General features: G+C 38.2%; 1 protein-coding gene across 2 annotated transcripts in view; it reads right to left on the reverse strand.

Moving 5' to 3' along the window:
• Nucleotides 1-20,808, reverse strand: part of Lin7a (lin-7 homolog A, crumbs cell polarity complex component) — a 142,841-nt gene that overhangs the window by 93,030 nt on the left and 29,003 nt on the right. The gene's annotated exons all lie outside the window — the stretch shown is intronic.

Raw genomic sequence — 20,808 nt, forward strand, 5'->3', positions numbered from 1 at the left:
GGGCCTGAGTGCAGGTGTCTGAGATGGTCTGCACTTGGCTGTGCTGGGGGAGGAGGTCTTTTGCTCCACCCCCTTGGCGTCTCTATAAAAACCCTGGGCCAGAGACAGTCGGGCCCAGTTGGAATAGGTTCCAGGCCCTCTCGAGGCTATCCTTTATTTTCTATCTGTTTATCTTCTCAAGATTCTCCGCTATAAATCCTTCTATCTAATATTTCCTGCTGCTCGCACTCAAGAAAACTCTGGGAAGCTGTGGGGGTGGTGGGTAAACGCCCCACAAAAGGTCACTTTAACTTGCCAAACATTAAGCTTTTACTTATATCTTTGAAGGCATTTCTTAGCATTAAGCTCACTAAGGATTCCAGATCTTTCTAATTCAGTTTCTCAAATACTGTGTGCCCATTACAACTTTTTTTGAGTTTGCCTTTTCTTTTTATATAACATTTATCATAGATGCAACGTTATAGTTATTAGTAGGATGATTTGGCTGGTGTACAGCTTGTTTCTTGTTTATAAACTCTTTGAGGAAGAAACTTTACTGGTTTGTTTGCCAAAGCTCCCGTAGTCTGGTACGATGTTAATTATAAGTATTTGATGGAGAAAATGGTTTGACTGACTTTCTCCATTTCACCACTGTTCATTGTTGCATTGTTCAGGGTCCTCCTCATCTGTTTTCTCCCCACCTGACATAGTTTATTCTCCAACTTCCTTGTATGTTCTACGATGTTGCCTTCTAATCAGAAATCTGATCATAGCCTTTTCTACAGACAGCTTCTAGAACAGCATCAAGAGAGTTTTCAAATATCAATATCTAAGGTTAATGTATCAAGACTTAGGTTATCTTCCATAGCCAGCAAAAAAGCTTAAATCCTTGGGTTATTTCACGTTGCCAAGAGAAAATAATGTAATGGAAGCCTATTTAAAAATATTTATAGTGATTCCTTCCCACACAGTTGCTACAGTCAGCACCCCACTGAAAAGTCACTTAGGCATTAAACAGTAGGATATTAAGCTTTCAACTCCTAGGCAACTGGCTACAGAAAATATTACATATTACTGTAGTAAAATTACAAATCCATTCATCCATCCATTTGTTCATCCATCCGTCCATGTCCATGCATCTATCAATTTAAATTTCTGTTATATGTAGTACAAAGCTTATCCAGAATAATCTATTTCCTTTCTGAAATCATGGAACTTACCATCAAATGAGAAAAAAAATATACATGACAGCACAGTTACCTATGGGAAAAATTGTTACACATCTGAATTTGGGCAAACTTAGCATGGGTGTGTGTATCTAACTGAAGCAAAATACCGGGAAGGGATTTTAGAATCTCCCCCTGAAGCAGTTATTTTGATTGCCAATTGTAGCCCAAAGTAAAACAAATCATGAAATCAATGCGGCACTGTCAGTTTCCAAAGTCTGTCTGGTAGTACATAAACTGGAAGACGGCACGGTCAATTGGACAACACCAGGCACATCCACAATTGATAAAATGCCAGCGGAGATGTTATGCATTTCCAGCACATGAAATACTCTACCCAGAAACCCCATGGGCACAAAGAACTCAGTATGTTTAAAACCGACCTCATTATTTTTTTTTCCTTGAAACCAGCTCTTTTCTTCCTGCATTGTATCTTTCCATTAATAGGACCCCGAGCAGCCTGACTCCCAAGCTAGACTGTGGCATCATCTTTCACACTCACTCCCACATGTGGTTAGTCAGCGAGTGCTATAGATTCGGTCTAAAAAGTGCCTTCTGAATGGTATTCTCCACTCCATTATTTCAGGGAAGCCTTCGTCATTTCTCACCTGTGGTACTGGAATATATCCTGACTGATCTCCTTTAAATTAGTCTTTCCCTTTTCAGACCACCCACTGCCTTGCTTCCAGGGGAGCTCTCCTGAATGACAAATCTAGTTCTTATGCCCTTGTACATAAAACTTCACTGACATTCCATGACCCACTGGAGAAAGTGCAGGTCGTTTGGGGGTTTATTGAAGGCTTTAGCAACCAAATTCATTTCCTGCATTACTAAACTCCGCCACCCCCAGGCTGTATTTTGGAAATCCGTTTTTTTTTTTTTTTTCCTCCTTTCTAAAACAAGCCACAGAGTGTCACACCATTATAGCATTTCCTGTCCATTGGCATGCAATCCATTCTTTTAGTATTGCTACCTTTTTCTGTGTGTATGCGAACAGAGACACATGACAGAAGAGATAGTCTCCTGCTTTTGTGGGATGTGCTGTCTTAGGGTCCCAGATATGCCACAAAGATACATATTCTTTAAACAGTGCACGACAGAGGGTCCAGGCGTGTATTGGCAAAGGCATATTTCATCCTGTGGGAGGCCAGAGAGGAGTGACACCAAGCAAACTCTGAGGTAGTGGTGGTGAAGACAGAAAAAAGGTGAAGAATATTTTAGGCAAACAGCATCAGTGAAGATGGAGGGCTGAATTAAGGGGAATGGGTCATTTAAAGAACTGAAAGGAGTTAAATACAGTTATAGATGAAACAGGAGAGAATGTACCAAGAGATGAAGTAGGCAGAAGGCATAATTTGGAGGATGTTTTAGTACATGTAGGGGAGACCTAACTCAAAAAATATCTCTTCCAAGGATGTCTTCACTGACACCTGTGTTCCTTTTAGTACTCTGTTCACTCATGTGTTATATCTGTTCTTACTCTCCCTCTATCTCAATTTGCACACCTGTCTTCCTCCTTTGTCCCTGGGATTTGACACATTTCTTATGTGTTCCCGTGTCTGTGGGGTATGTGTCTGTGCTCATACGTGCATCCATGTGTGGGCTGGTGTGCAGGAGTATAAGACGGCTGGACCCATTGGTCTGCAGTCTCAGGAAACAGAGACATGAGTGTTGGTGGTTCACTTTCTTCCTTCTTTTTATTCAATCCGGGATCCTTCTATTGATGGTTCCAATCACATCCAGAAGGTATTTTTTTTTCTTTTTTTCATTTGGAACCCTCTGTAAATAATACCCTCAAACACACCCAGGCCTATTTCTATGATGATTGCAGATTGAGTCAAGTTGACAGGGAAGATTAACCATCACAGCTGTATACTATCATCATCCAGGGGGCTTTAAAAACACAGATGCCTGGTGCAATCACATGCAAGGGATTCCAGTGTGACTGGCACTGTATGGTATCTGGACGTGAGGTTCAAATGCATCCAGGGTAGACACCACTGCTCCAGTGAGCATGACTGTTTCAAAGTCCTTGCGGGATTATATTGTGCAGCCAGGGCAGTAAAAAAAAATATCTGTGACAGATTAATAGCTCCAAATATAATTGTTCCTGAGATCACTAAGAGAGCTGACTGAGATGCAGACTTCTAGCCATCATCCCCGTTTGAAAGATGTTGATTAAGAAGGTGTGAAAATGAGGCCCGGGTGTTTTATTTATAAGAAATACTCAAAGTCACTTTGAAAATACTGGTTCATTATATCCTAAGCAATACATTTGGACAAAATAATCTTAGTTTCTCTCATCCCTAACATTCCTGAAAGCCTTGCATTCTATTATTTTTTTTGAGATAGTGTATAAAAAGGATGCTAAATTGGATTTTTCAAGGCATCTCAGAATTACTGATAAAAGCCCAGAGTTTAAAGTGATTAAGTTGAGTACCATTTCATTTTAATACCTTAAAAATGGCATATGAATCCTGATGAATGAACCCCCAATCTCTGAGTGGTAGCCACCCTTCCTTGCTTTTAAGTTTCCAGATGATTTCTATGGCCGTTCAGGAATGAGAAAAATACTGTTTAAGAAAGATTCCTAAAAGAAGCTAGACACATCTCCAGTATGACTTACTGAACTTTAAATTGGTTCTGTTATATTGCACCATTGAGTCTTTCCCAGGTCTTACATGGGGTTACCTCGGTGAAGACCGCATATTTTCAAGGAGGCTTTTCATACATTTTTTGACAGAATCACAAAACATTTGCTTCTGCTCCATTAGCCAAGGGTAGAAGGTCCCCGAAGAATAGTTGTAGAGACTGGAAGTTCTGGGAGGAAGGGAGACTAGCATACCTTTCTTGGCTGCATGGGCAGTGAGGATCATAATCACCCTGCCTTCTATGTCTATCTGAGGAAATGGCTATGAGGCCTTGAGCCTTCTTGCTGATAGCAGTTCATCTGAGTCCTGCAGTATGGATCCTGGGAAACACGGAAGGTGATGCAAGATAAAGGGATTCTAAAAACCAAACGTGGAAAACAACCGCCGCCCCCCCCCCTCCAGTGCAAGCCAGCCTGGTGTGACTGATAACTGGACATGAGACCTGGACCTGTATACAGAATTCTGGTTCTATATAAAACAGCCTTCAAGACTAGAATCCTCGAGGGAAGACAAAGAAGCTCTCGTGTCAGCTCAATAATTAAAACTGCTACAATGAAGAGTATGCCTTATTTATTAGAGCTCTCTTGTAGTTCTTGCTGAGAACTCCCCTGTATTTATTTTATGAAACCTAAATTGTTTACTAACAAAAAAGCTTGAATCTGCTAGTGTATCTTAGATTAGGATGGGTACTAGATAAGGGCTAGAAAGACTGTCAAACAACAAGATAAAGAAGATCCCCAATAGTATTTTTTTTCTTCTTCCTGAAACCTTCACCTTAATGACTCTTAGCATTGCTACACCTCCATGAAAAGAGGACACTTGGGAATCACACTTGTATACCCATTTATATCTTCAATTCTATTCACCCTTTTCTTAAAAGTGATGGCAAACTTTAACTGAACATCTGCAATTTGGGAGTGTTAGTCCATTTTCAGATGGTATGTGAGAATGCTACAGACTTGTGATTTTTGTTGTACTCTAATAAAATTCCCCTTAAGATCAGAGGTCAGAGCCAGCCACTAGATTAAACATAAAGGTCAGGCAGTGATGGCACATACCCTTAACCCTAGCACTCCAGAGGCAGAGATCCATCTGAATCTCTGTGAGTTCAAGGCCACACTGGGATACATGAGATTGATGCAGTCTGGGATGGAAACAGAGCCAGGCAGTGGTGGCACACACTTTTAACTCCAGTATTTGGGAGGCACACAGGCCATTATTTCCAGCACTAGTAAAGTTGAGATAGGAAGTGAAATGACTGAGCAGAGAAAAGCATATAAGGCATGAAGATACAAGAACTAGAGAGCTTCTCAGCTGAGGACTCAGAGTCTTTCAGTCAGAGGATTTGTGGAGTTGGCGAGGTGAGAACTTTCTCCAGTGGCTTGTTCCTTCATGCCTTTCCTTTCAGCTTTCACCCTGATCTCTGGCTCTGGGTTTTAATATAAGATCATTTAGGATTTGTGCAACACAGGTTGGCTAATTTATAAAGAGCAATTTATTTCTCACAGTCTCTAAGGGCTGAGAAGTCCAAGATCAAAGGGCTGCAACCTGGTGAGGGCTTCCTTACTGCATCATGATGCAGCAGAAGCTATCACATGGGAAATAAATAAGACAGAGCTAGCTTCTGAAACAGAGCCACTCTCAAGAGAATTAGACCACATCTACAACAATGGGAAAATGCTGATGATTAACCCATCCACAAAGGTAGAGATCTCATGATTCTTCCCCTCTCAAAATGCCCTGGTTGCTATTATTCTTAAAATGGCAATTAAATTTCTACTTTGATTTCTACTTTTGATTTTTTTGTTTCTGTTCCTCTCTCCTATTTAGATGCCTCTGATATACACAATGTATTCTTTCCATCTCAAGAGCATCAAACACTTAAATTCATTCCAGCAACAACCCTGAAGTTTAAAGTTCAAACTTTCATCTAAATCAGATATGGATGGGTAACATACAATTCACGACTCAAGCTGAAACAATCCCCTTTATTGGTGAGACGTATGAAATCAAAACGTGATCTACTTTCAAAATGTTGTGATAAGACTGGCGTGAAATAGACACTAGAACACCAAAAAGTAGAAACAGGCAAAACAGGCAAAATTCCAAATTAATTTTATAATTAGGACAAAGTACAAATAAGGCTAAAATGTAATAAGAAAAAAAAACACATTAGATCTTAAAACTGGAGACTTAATTAAATTCTGTATTTTGCAAGGTGGACATAGAGGCATAGAAATTAGAATGCTATGTCTACAGGCTTATGCATTCCTTGACTCTCCTATTGTTCTGTTGACCAGTACTTGGCTCTTTTTTTACCAAGATTAATCATTTTAACAAATGGTGCCATGGCCATCCCATTAGTATTCTTTTCCAAACAAAATTCTTTCTTTTACACATATAAATTTCAGATTGTACAAATCTCCCTCCTCCCCCCCCCACCGATTTCCAATTTCCTTTTAACTCTGTCTTCCACCTTTAAGTGACTTATCTGCTATCTCATAAGGTATATAGTTTAAAGTAGCGATGCAGCTGCCTGAGTGCTAGCTGCTGCTTAGATATTTTGTCACTGCTGGATATTTTAGTCCATCGTGATGAAGTTCTACATCCCACAAAACCTTAGGACATGGGCACAATTCCAGCAGCTTCTTTGCTGCCATGTAAGAAGAATGAGTAAGCAAAGGCTTGAGTCTCCATTATCTTCTTTCTCATTTTGATCTGAGACCTCGTGGCCTTGACTGTCTGCATTTCTGTCAATATTCTCACCATGGCCACAGTAAGCAATTCTGAGAAGTTATAAACTTTCCCTATTTTTTTTCCTGCTTCTGATCTTTCATTAGAATCACCCATCATACTTTGTTCACAGGAACACAGCCTGTTGCTAACCTCTTGCAGACTCTCCTAGACTCTCTGCTTGAGTACCCATTTTAAAAGCTGTCCTCCATTTTCTGATATGGGTTGTTGCTATCACTCCTCATCTGGATACCAACCTGTGTCAGTCTGGTCTCTGTGGCTATAACACGAATTCACAGACTGGGTCACTTATAAAGAAAATAAATTTATTTCTTACAGACCAAAAGGCTGGGGAGTCCATGAGCATGGTGCAGATAACAAGGAACACTATGCATGTTAATGTAGGAGAAGGGTAGGCAAGCACATAGGAGTCAGAATTCATCCTTAGAGTAACATTATTGAGAATTCACAGCCAAATCTCTGTTTAATGGTATGGATCCATAATAAGCACGGCCTCTATTTATCTAATCATCTCTCCAGGCTTTTACTGATTAGCATTGCGACTTCAATTCATTCAGCACAAATCTGGGGAGGGGGCACTAAAACTGCAGTACAAGGCCATTGTATGTTAATATCTTTAGAACTTTTAACTCATTTTTTAACTCTTTACACATAATTGTAAATGGGGTAAATATCCGTGTTACAAATGTTCTCATCAGGGTTTTGGAAGGTTTAAGTAACTCACTAGCAAATGAGAAATTTAGTTTGGAATATGGTTCCGAGCAACGTTAAACGCTAAATCCTGTGCCTTTTATTCCCATTTCCAACACGACTTTACTTTCAGCAGCTTTTCTTCTTTGACATTCAGTACTTTCACAATAGCTCTGTGCTCTGCAGGTTTTCTTGGTCAGACTCTGAGCTCTTAATTTTTCCTCTTTCAATGAAGATTAACCCTTATGCATTTACCGGTGTACCTCTCTCAGGTGGTAGTTATTGATCAACAGGATCGCCTGGAGAGCTTTCAAATGACAGAAGAGAGCAGTTATTAGGCTAGGCAGCCCACTGGAATTACCTGAGAGCACTGAAAATCACCAGTGCTTGGATTCTACTCACATATATTTCTGATTTCATTGATCGTGTGTATGATCTGGGAATCTTTAGACTTTCCCAGGTACTGTAATGTAAAATCATATTGGGAACTATTGGCATAGAATCTCAATGCATCCTTGCCATTTTAATTACAATTAAACTCATTGTATAAAGGCAGAAACTCAGATCCAGAGAATAAAGCTTGTTCTCCAAGGCAAGAGCTGGTAATGAAAAAATAGAAAATTGAATCAAGCAATAATAGGGTTCTAAAATCTGGGCTACATTTGAAATGTGACTTTATAGCCCATATGGAGCCAGATGTTTGTACCTAGAGGTTCTACTCTGGTATAATTAAACATAGATGCAAAATAGAGTTAGGTTTAAAGAATGAATGTGTCCTGAATCTATGCAGATCTTCTTGTCATTATTCCATAAGTAGTAGAATTTAAAAATGATGTATATGGCATTATTTTATTTATGAAATAAATTGGGTATAATGAGTAATCTTGATCTCAGAATGCATTTGTTCATAGTAATAGCAATGAATTGTAGAGAAAAATGGTCAAGTCTCTCTTGAGTACTGATAATAGTAACAGAGAAAATTTTGGAAACACTTCATTAAAAATAGTGGAATGCTATAAACAAAATAGCAATATCAACAAAATCATAGAGTTTAAGAAATCGTGAAACTCAAGCAGAACAAGCTTCCAGTTATCCAGAGTACTCATGGAGTCACCTTTCAGTCCTTAATGATGACTTTTAGCTAACTCAATTGGCGTGTAGATTTTGGTCCATAATTCATCTGAAATTGGAACTTCGTCCTTTTAAGCTAATATCTACTAGGACAGCAAAAATGTATTAAATACAATGACAGAGATATGAAGTATGTGCTCCAAAGTCACTTATCCCTTGCCACCATCCACAATAGAAAGCAGAAAATGAACAAATTTCTCCCTCCAGAATCTATTTTAATTTTGAGCAAGTTATTTTCAGTACGAAGTGCAAAAAGGGCCCTTGAAAGGGACAGACTGCCCATGTATGCTGTCAGAAGTCTGATCGTCCCTTCTTTCTTCTTTCCCATTTCTCTTGACATCTAAGTGTGTTAATGCAACTAGAGTTGAAACAACCATTGTGTGATCCTGAAGATGGCTCTCAGGCACTAAGGATGCAGAAACAGGAGAGGCAGGGAGGGGCCTTTGCTGTTGATGTCTTTACCCAGCTGTTGCAATCTGACTGTCTGACCTTATGGTCCTTGTCTGTTAGAGAACTATATGCTTTACTGTTTGTTCCTCTGTGGTTTGAAGCCAAATGCAAGCAAGCTACCTGGGGCAGAGGAATGTGACCTCAGCAGCATTGTTCTAAGTTGCAGGGCTAAGATTATAGAAAAAAAATAGTTGCGTGGCATGCAGTGGTCCCCTTTTGATCAAGGTAGCCATGCAAAGCCTCTTTAGGAAAATCTTGTTTGGATTTGCTTGTTTAAATTCCGGGCAATGTGAACATTCAAAAAAGGAGACTCATGAAAACAACAATATAAGTAAGGGTTCTAAAGTGACAGGAGCAAAGCATACATGCTAGAAAGTCAGTGTGCTACTTGGTTTTGGTGGCTATAGATAGAATACTGACCAGAGAGGCGGTGGTGGCGCACGCCTTTAATCCCAGCACTCGGGAGGCAGAGGCAGGGGGATCTCTGTGAGTTTGAGGCCAGCCTGGTCTCCAAATAGAGTTCCAGGAAAGGCACAAAGCTACACAGAGAAACCCTGTCTAGAAAAACCAAAAAAAGAAAAAAAAAAAAACTGACCAGAACTGACATCAGGGTGGAAAGGGTTTATTACAGCTTCAGGGTACACTCTTTTATTGACGGAAGCCAAGGCAGGAACTGAAGCAGAGAACTTTTTTACTGGCTTGCTCCCCGTGGGTTGTTCAGACTGTCTTTCATACCACCAAAGACCACCTAGTCAGGGTTGGCGCCACCCACAGTGAACTGGGCCCTTCCATATTGATCATTAATAAAGAAAATGCCTCACGGACATGCCCACAGGAGACTCTTCTGTAATGACTCCTTAATTGAGAGTCTTTCTTCCCAGGTAAGCCTTGACCTTGTGTCAAGCTTACAAAAGCTAGCCAGCACAGCATCAGTAGAAATTTGCAATTGAGGCAGAGAGCAATTCCAACAGTTACATAGTGGTTGATGATTAACAACTAGCTCTCCAGAACAAACACACAAAATCCAAAACAGCCTTGACGTCTAGTACTCACTGATTTCTGTTGTGTAAATTCTCCTATCACATCCTACTCAAAGCTACTGATATGGTATCGCTGTCTTGCAAAATTGATAAATATTTAATAATGGTTCTCACAAGCCAGGGAGCAACAGATCTGATACCCTGCTGGATAAGGGTCAAAGTCTGAGAAATAAACAAGCACTCAGATTTTGTTCAAAGATTTCAGAAATGGGTTTTGTTGTTGTTGTATACAGTTATTAGAAATCATTTGGCCAAAACAATAACACAGTCTGATTCAAACTTCATAACCATTCCTGTGGATGCCATCTGCAGGATTATTTATAGTGGACCAAGCGTGCATAGAGGACATTAGTTAGGAGGACTGGCATTCCAGCAGCCTCGCCAAAAGATAGAAGAAGCATAGCTGAGCAGTGGGCAGTGAGGACATGTCACAAGACATGGAGATAAAGCACAGGTAGGTATGAAAAGAATCAGTGTCCTGATGTTTACCATAGCTGTCTGATAAGGTCACCTGTTAAGCAGAAAAGGATGTGTTAGTTAACAGTAAAATCCCTTATCAGTGTTACATTGATTATTCTGGATATTTTGATTTGTGGATATATCTTAATTATTCTGGATAGGCAGATGGTGTCAACAAATTTTGTAAGTATCGAGATGGAAAGATAGAACAAACATGCAATCTAAATTGTTTTGAGTACAGATGATATCAAGGTGATAGGTTCTTTTCAAGCTGATATTCTTGTTATCCTCTTTGCAGTCATAGAAGATTCAAGTCAGTAAGGGGTTATCTAAAATATTTCATCATTTCATCAATCAGCTGAAGGATACAATGAAGAACCTAAAATCAAAGAACTCCAAAAGTTATAACCTGGTAGTGGTAGTGATCACTCTATATAGTTTTCGTGAGATCTAAATGAGAATGTAAGTACATTGAAGTTTTAGTGAAGTTCCTGGAATATCATCTACATTTGAAATACACTTCTTATTTTCTCATTATCCCTGATTACTGTGAGTTTTCACTTCCTGTTTTATTTCTGGTGATGAAATGTAAAAATTGGAGAATGAAATTCTTGGAATTGGAAGTCCTTTCAGTGAAATGACTAGATGTCTTGCTTTAAGAGACATAGTCCTATGCTTGACCAACTAAAGTTTGAATGCAACCCCTAAACACAACTATATCTACCCCTAAGTCAGCATTCCCTAGAGGTATTCATTGGTGAATTTACTATTAAGAATACATTCTAATAAATGCATGTGAAACACCAGCTGATTGCCTTTTTGATATATGAAAAAGCTGTGTCTGAAGCCGACATCAGTAGCCAAGCATGTGTACCCACATGAAAAAAGTCAGTGGTCAATGGAGCTTTGTACTTCTACTGTGATATAAAGGAGATCCTGCCAATTGGCAAGTTTCTAATGAGAAATGACAATTAATGTGTCCTCATTTGACAATGTCATTGCTTTGATTTGCCAACAACTTGCCATGTTTCTTTGATGCAGACTAATTGGTTCACCTCTTGAAGAACTGGTTCAAATGAAACAAAACAGTTCCTCATTTTGCTGTTGAAAATATTCCACTTCGTACTTATTGTCAAACACTGGGTGATCTCTTCTGTGTGGGGTTTGGCTCAACACCGAACTGCATCATGCACAGACAAGTTTGACAACACTGAAAATTTAAATCATGAATTTATATAAGGACAAATCCTGGCTGAAGCTGCTCAAAAGTGTTTGCCAAACCTACTGCATCCAAGAGAACAATTTATGCTACAAAATGAAAAGCTATAGTTGCTAAGAGATCCTCTGCAGTGGAAGGTATCTATTTCACTTGGAAGTGATTACTTTCCCAATAAACAAATCTTTAGGTACACAAAGCTTTAGATACAGCCTTCTTTGTTAAACAATTGCTGTAGTGTAGTTGGAATGAGTAATGAATACTGTGTTCCCATTTTCTCTAGGAACTGTATTCATTTTGTTCTTTTTTTTTTCTGTACTTAACAAAAATCATCTTAGTTTTCTTTCTCAAGAAGCTAAAGTTGAAACTTGACTTGCTTACCATCACCTGGGAACCCAGGAGTTTAAAAGTCTTCCCCTCTCTTCTGCATGCATTTTCCTTTCTTATTTTATCTCGTATCTTTCCTTTTCTTCTGTATCCCCCTCCCTGTTATCTAGTTAATCTTGCATCCATGTCTTTACATGATTATAGCCCTTCACTGTGCGATCGTATTCTTAATCAGAGTGAAATCAGTTTATTTCAGTGTTCTGCTTTCTGACCTTGCTGGCATCCACACAAATGCATACCTGACGATTGCATTTTCAGAGCCCTCAGGACTGATTTGGATAAAAGGTAATTTGTCTTAACATAATAGAAGTTGAACAAATCACTGTTCTCTTTGATGCTGAACGTTATAACACCTGTTGTATTGTGTTTAATTTTTTTCTTCTCTTGGATTTCATGTGTGTGGGCATGGTGTTCATGTATATGCACATTTGTATGTGGGTGGGTGGGTGCACATGTGTATATGTACCCATGCATGTAGGCTCCCAAGGTTAGCCTTCATCCTTCATAGCTTTTGCAGTATAAGGGAAGGTCACTAGATCAAACTCAGAGCTACCAGATTTGTCAAGACTCACTGGTCAGGTTGCTATGGGAAATCCTCTGTGTCTACCTTCCAAAGCTGGAATTGCAGGAGGGCAACCATACTCACCTAACATTTACAGAGTTCTGGGGATTCAAACTTAGGTCCTCATGCTTATATAGAAAGCACTTAACCACTGAGTCATTTCTCCAGCTTGAGAACACCAGAACACTCCTTTTTAAAATTAACTTTTATATTTGTCATTGAATACAATAGTGTATCGTGACAATTAAAGACACTTAACAGTGTTTGCTAAACAGAAAGGATTGTATTAAATCCAAATTCTTTATATCATATAAACACTCTTATTTATTAGCAATGACATTGTGTCAAGTTATATTTGGCAAGATTGAGATTACAAAATATAAATTCCAAATAAAATAAGATTCGAGGGACTGGAATCCATGTTTCATTAATGGTCAAATTTCACCTGCAAATTAGAGCATCAGTGACTTTGGCTAGAAGGTAGACCACAGTTCATTTTAGCACTCATGGAAACATTTAGGGAATTACGTTTCCTAAGCTCTGTCAACAGTGAATTGGAACTGCACAGTCCAAAGTACATTTTGTAAATAGATATTTTTGTGTGGAAGTTTCTACTATTATCTCATAGAATTACTTAAAAAATGTGTGTGTGTGTGTGTGAATACAGTGTGGATGTATCCACCAGTTAAGTTCACTGTATAACTATGAGAAAATATCAAAACAACATGGGTACGTTAACAATACGAGATCTCAACTGCACACGGCCAACTTTCTTGGTTGTCTATTTACTCTGCTCCTTATTCTCAGTTCCTGCATGGTATCAGCTGACTTTATGCAGCTCTATGTAAGACAGACAGACAAACAAACAAACCAACCAACAAACAACAGAATATTTTCCACAGGACAGAAGTGAAATCTGTGCATTTTACCTTTAAAGTTTAAATGATATCTATGTGTTCTACCTTTTCTTCTATAACTTACCTACCCAAGGACCTTTTGGTAAAAATTAGCTTATGAGCTGACATCTTAAGATACTAGGCACAAAAATAAGTCAGTTGTGTTATTTTCAAAGGTTAGTAAATACACAACTAGATACTTTCTATAGTATAATGAGCATGAGGCAATATTGGAGTGTGTGTGTCTGTGTGTGTGTCTGTGTGTGTGTGTGTGTGTGTGTGTGTGTGTGTGTGTGCTCTGTATGTGTAATTATTGGTAAATTCCAATTCCCCTTTCACTGAGCCGCAGAAACTGGAAGAGAAGTACACTCATGAAGTTGCTGCAGAGATGAGCAATGAAATTGGGTGTTTTCTGAAAGGTTGTTATAAAAAACAAAAAATTCAACTATTTTGTCCTCAGGTACATCTGATACTAGAAAATGGATGAATATTTTTATCCGAACTGACAGTTTGATACATTATTCTGCTATCAAGCTACTTAATAATAGGTTTCCTCTTTCACCCTCTCCCTACTCTATCATAACCCCTTCCAATCTCTTAGCTACTTTTGGAATTGTGTAGTCAGGTTAGGATGGTGCAATCTACATCTTTAAATGATGATTAGAGTGCAAAGTAAAGCTGGGTGGTTTCCACAGTTACAGTGAGTGGCATAGACATCTTGTCGAGCACTTGGTTATTATCAGGCAGCATAAAAAAAAAGCATTTTAAACTTCTAAGTAAAAATATCACAAAATAATGAGATTTTTCTCATTATTCTAGATTCCCTGGAGCTACTTCTTCAAACTTTCTATTGATGTTTCTCTTGTAAATCAAACATTAGGAACAGAGAAGGAAGAAAAGCAATTGCTTTGGAATCTTTCACATTTGGAATAACAAATAAGTAATGAAATGGTATTTAACCATGAGCATAGTTTTATGAAATATTAAATAAATTGTAAACAGTATAAAAATTCACTGGAGTACCTTAAGTACTTTATTTTCTAATTATAATATAAACTAACATCTGGGAGTTTTATAGAGTAAACATGAAGCCCAATCATATGCTCAAGATATTTCTCTAGATTTACATCTTTTAGTTTCTTTTGTCTATGTTATTATCACTGGGACCAATCACTTTTTTTTTTAACAAAGTAAAAGTTTATAGCATAAATCAAAATAATTTAATTGAATAATTTTAGCCTCATGTTAAAGTGCATTTAATATAATTTTCATATTATTTATTTATTCATCAATTTATTTATTTATTCTTCTAGTGTTGGGAAGGGGACACAGATCCTTTCATATGCTAGGCAAGTACTCACTCTGAGTTATATTTTTAGTCCATTTATTCTCACTAGCCTTTTAAAGATTTGTTTTTATTGTATGTGTATGAGTATGTATATATATATATATATATATATATATATATATGTATATATATGTGTGTGTGTGTGTGTGTGTGTGTTATTTTATTTGTACTGAAATGTGATTTTCATTGTATGTTAATAAATAAAGTTGCCCAGGGGTCAGAGCTATTAGAGCCATAGCAAGAGTGTGGCGGTGGCGGCAACAGCGGCGGCGGCCGGCACATGCCTTTAATCCCAGCACTTGGTAGAAGAGCTAGGTAGATCTCTGTGTGTTCAGGGATACAGCCAGCAATGGAGACATACGCCTTTAAGACCTGGAGGGCGGTACTTACAGACAGTGACAAGGCAGTCATGTGGTTGGGTTTACAACCAATGAGAAGGCAGAACAGAAAGACTATTTAAAGACAGACACACAGGAAGTAGCTCTCTTTCGGGGAGGTAGGAGCACTGCAGGAGGTAAGATTTTAGCTCTGAGCTCTGACCTCTCGGCTTTCTCTTTTACATTGGTTCTGTATTTCTTATTTAATAAGACGGTTGGTTACATCTAATATATATATTCACAAGTGCATAGTGCTTGTGGAGGCCAGAGAGGGCGACAGACAGATCTCCTGTAATTGGAGTTACAGACTCTTGTGAGCTGCCATGTGGATGCTGGGAAGTGAACCCAAGCTCTCTGTAAAAAGAGCAAGTGGTCTTAGCCACTGAGTCATCTCTCCAGGTGCTTTATTCTTATTTTTCATGTGTGTGTGTGTGTTTGTGAGTGTTTTACATGTATATGGTGTATGTATGTGTGAACCCACACACTCGTGTGTAGGGATGCAGAGGGCAGGAGAGAGTAGGTGTTGCCTTGTGTCTTACTTCTTGGAGACAATGTTGCTCAATGAACTGGAAACTGGCCATTTTAGCTAGAAGAGCTGCCAGAGAGCTTGTCTCCTTTCCCAGTGCCAGGTTAATAGTCACACGTGGCCATGACCAATTTTTTTTAATATGGATGCTGGAGATTCAAACACTTACCCAGCCACTTACCCAGTCCCTATTCACGTTTTTATAGACAAAATACTTGCACATATTTTCATGTACAACAGAAGGTTTGATATCTTTGTGTACTATGGGCCTATTGACAAAGTCCATCAACATATACCTCATACCCCACACTAATTTTGTGGTGAGAACATTTAAATAAAATTTCAATAATTTTGTACACTAGGTCTTTTGAGTTTATTATTCCTCTCTTCTGATATTCTGTATTCTCTGACCCACTGTGTGTGCAATACATAACCAACCCCTGGAAATGACCATTCTACTCTCTGTTTCAGTATGCTCAGTTTGTTTTAGTTTTGAAATGTCAATAGGATAATATAATACTGTCTTTCTGTGCCTGTTTCATTTTACATCACACTTATCTGTAGCTTGAAGTTTCTCTGGTCCTGCCTGGGCCCTGCAGTCCCGTGGCCTGCTTATAAAATAATCACACAGAGGCTTGGTATTATTTATAACTGCTTGGTCATTAGCTCAGGCTCACTACTGACTAGCTCTAACACTTAAACTCCGCCCATTTCTGTTCATCTGTATGTTGCCACTTTTTCTGTGGCTTTATCTGTGTGCCATTACATGCTGCTCCCTGGACGGCAGGCTGGCATCTCCTGACTCAGCCTTCCTTTTCCCAGAATTCTCCTTGTCTGCTTATCCCACCTACACTTCCTGCTTGGCTACTGGCCAATCAACATTTTATTTATCAACCAATCAGAGCAACACACATTCACAGCATACAGAATGACATTCCACAGCACTTATCCATGTTAGGTGAAAGGAATTCCTTTTTTTCTTAAAAGCTGAACAGTGATATACTATATAGAGAATATATTTCCACATTTCCTTTATTCATTTATCTTATGGGCAGTTAGGTTGACTCCATATTTTGGTAATGGCCAATAGTGTTGCAGAGAATCTAAGAATGTAAATATGTCTTCAACACACCTTCAACAATGAGCTACTATCAGAAAGTTGTGATATATTTTATCTCCCTAGCCTTACATTTAACCTTTTAAAAAACTAATATCAAAGGACAGAATATAATTTTCCTGAGGTTCTGAACACAGAGATATTTAGGGGAACATCAACATTGATTATGAAATGGAAAACAATTACTCAAGAGAGAGGACTTCGGGCCCTGAGACTAGAAATAATGCTCGATCAAAAGAGATGAGCCATTTTTATACTACACTCATGAGAGTAATAATGTAAAGTTTACACCCTTCAAGCTCATACATACAAATGAGGCCTTTAAAATTTGAAAAGGAATATCTAGGTGCCATTTTAATTTGCTTTCTCCCTGAACACTAACGGCTGAACATCTCATATGCTTAATCCGCATGCGTCTTTCTCAGCAGAGTGCCTATTCAAATCTTAAAGATTGGATTAGCTTCTCTTATTATTGAGCTTTAAGAGTTATTTATGTTTCATGATACAAATCTCTTATCAGATGTGTTGTGGAAACATTTTTCCTAGTCTTTTCCTTCCTCCCTCCTTTCCTCCTTCCCTTCCTCTCTCCCTCCCTCCCTCCTTCCCTTCCTTTCTATTTCTTTCTCTGTCTTTATGTGTGTGCATGTGTGTACACAGGTGTGTTTGATTTTGGACATGTACATGCCACAGCATGAGTGTAGGAGACGAGAACAGTCTCAGAATGTTGGCATTCACCTTGAGACAGAAGCTCTCGGTGATTGCCTCTGTGTGTACCAGGCTAGCCCTTGTATAGACTTCCAGGGATTCTCCTTTCCCTACTTCCTTACTTGTCATAGGAGTGTGAGAACAACAGACTCCCCTAATGTGATAAACCTTACACAATTCTGGGGCAGCTAAACTCAGGTCCTCACACATGCATGGTGTCTTAGTTGGGGTGATTATTGCTGTGATGAAACGTGATGACCAAGTTGGGGAAGAAAGGGTTTATTTAGTTTGCACTTCCACATTGCCGTTCATCATTGGAGGAAGTCAGGACAGGAACTCAAGCAGGGCAGGAGCCCAGAGGCAGGACCTGAGACAGAGGCCATGGAGGGGTGCTGCTTAATGGTTTGCTCCTCATGGCTTGCTCAGCCTGCTTTCTTAAAGAACCTAGGACCATTAACCCAGGGGTGGCCCCACCCACAATGGGATAGGTCATCCCGCATCAATTATTAAGAAAATAGCCTATAGGTTTACCTGCTGCCCAAGCTTAATAGAAACATTTTTTATCAACTGAGGGTCCCTCCTCATCAATGACTATAGCTTGTGTCAAGTTGACATAAAACTAGCCAGCATACATGGCAAGTCCTTTACCCACTGAGTCATATCCCTGGCTCGAATTTTATTAGTAGATTTATTTTTTCAAAATTATTTCTTCTGTTTTTTTTTGAGATTGTATCATAATTATATCATTCCCTCTTTCCTGTCCTCCATCCAAATGTTTTCTGTTTATCCTTTCTTGCTCATTTCCAAATTCATGGGCTCTCTTTTCATTAATTAGTTACATATATGTATGTGTGTGTAGGAAGATAATCTTAAATGCATAAATTGACCTACTTTGTCTATATAATGTTACATGTGTATATATATACATATATATACATATACATATATATACATATATATACATATACATATATATATTTTTTTTTTCAGTGTTGGCCATTTGGTATTAAATAACCAATTTGTGTGCTCACCCCTGGAGAAGACTATTTCTCCTGCGCTTGGTATTTAGTTATTTGTGTAGAAGTGAGTACTCGGTAGTGTTTCCTAGTCCTCATTACTATGCCTATTGGTGTGCCCTTGCTCAGCTCATGTTTAGGCAGTCATGCTGGTGAGAACTTATGGGTGTAGCTTCTGACATTCCTAGGAGACACAATCTCTTAGGCACTTCCTGATTTTCTGACTCATATCTCTCTGTCCTCTCTTCTATAAGATTCTCTGACCCTTGGGTGTGGGAATTGTGTTGTAGATGAGTGAATTGTGACTGGGCTCCACACTCTGCATTTTGATTGGCTGTGGTTTTTCTGTAATGGGCTCAGTCCATTGCAAAGAGAGTTTTCCATGATGAGGTGTGAGATTTTTGTACTTTTATTGGTATATTTTACAGGATTTTCTATGTAGACAAACACTGTCTGTGAATAAAGTTTACTTCCATTCATAGCTGTGAATGATTAATTTCACTGTTTTGATCTTACCACATTGATGAGGACTTCTTATGACATGCTGAATAGAGGTAATGAGAGCACATATGTTTTACTTGTGCTCAAGAGAGAGGAGTTCAGCTTTTTACTATTAAGTAAAATATCTGATAAAGTTTCTATATAAAGGTTCTTTATTAATTTGAAAGAGATTTAATCCTAATTTGCTAAATGTCTATACTATGAATGGGTATGGAATTTAGAAAATACTTTTTATTTAATTTTTTAAAATTATTTAATTTATTTATTTTATGTATATGGATTTTTTTTTGTCTGCATGTGTGTCTGTGCATCACAGGCATGCATGGTGCTCATGGAGGTCAGAAGATAGTGTCACATCTTATCTGGAACTATGGATGGCTGTGAGCTGCCATGTATGTGCTGAGAATCGAACCCCAGTCTCCTCAAAGACTTAACCTTCATTCTCTCCAGCACTGGCAAATTTTGTTTTTACATGTATTGAGATTATTTTATGTTAGTAAATTTTTGAACTGACTGACAAATTATAAAGAATTTCTGATTTTCTTGGTTTGGCTCACATGATATATATTACCTTCTATTCATGTATGTGTCTATGTATATGCTTCTTTTGCTGGATTCTATATGATAATATTTTGTTAAACACCTGTACATTTATATCCTTGAGAAATACTTAGTCTGATTTCTTTTTTATATTATCATTGTCTAGTTTCAGACTTAGGGTAGGTCTCTACTATTAAAGTGATGGTAGAATTTTATAGTATTTTTGCTAGACTTTGCATTGACTTGATAATATTTGTTACTTACATATTTGGTAGACTTTACCAATTCACCATCAAGGCAATTTTATTATCTTGCATTTGTATGCACAGAGGTGAATATTTTTAAATGAAAATCAATCAGTTTTTGAAAATACAGGCTTTTATCCTTTGCATTACCTTATTTCCAATGAAATTTTATTTTTTATAATTTACTGGTCATTCTCACAACTTTGTTTAAATATCCCCCTATTATATTTTTATGCTTCCTTCTTTATATATTCTATGGGTAATTTTTTCTTATCTCTTTAGTTTTTGCTATAGAGTTTAACAATGAGTATAAGTTATTTTACAATCATCTTTTTATTAATTTAAGTGAATGCTCATCTGTTTCTACAAACATTGACACTGGATAAGTGCCCCTTAAAGGGCATGCATTGAATGTTCTGTCCCTGGTTAGTAGTGTTATGAGGAGGTAGAATCTTTAAGACATGGCCTTAGTAACAGGTATTAAATCCTTGAGGGCAGTATGCCTTCAAGGCAGATGGTGGGATTCAGTCTCTTCCTCTGCCTTTTTCTCTCAGTGGCTGGGCCTCCTCTGCTGCATGTTCATACCACATAACCTCAAAACGTTGGAGACAATTGGTCATGCCTGAAACCTTCTACACTATGAACCAAATAATCTTTGCTTATAAATTTATTGGCTCAAGTATTTCTCTACAGGGATACCAAGCTGACTGATATAAGGAAAGTACAGGTAAAAGTATAAGGTAAGTCAGTTTAAATCTGCGTTCAGAATCGCCTGTGTAGGCTGATCTTTCTACCTTTCCATACCTGTCTATCTCATTATCCTGAATCACTTAACATGACATCTCATCGTTTTTACAACGCCACCAGAGTTTTCTCTTATTGCCTCAAAAGTTGTTCTTTTAGATGCACTATTACCTGTCATCTGAGGTTAAGTTTTACAGAAGGAATTTATACCCAATGGTTTTGTGTTACGTATCTCACAACTACTGGAT

The sequence above is a fragment of the Peromyscus leucopus genome, chromosome 18 (genome assembly GCF_004664715.2).
Source record: "Peromyscus leucopus breed LL Stock chromosome 18, UCI_PerLeu_2.1, whole genome shotgun sequence".
Taxonomy (NCBI): Eukaryota; Metazoa; Chordata; class Mammalia; order Rodentia; family Cricetidae; genus Peromyscus; species Peromyscus leucopus.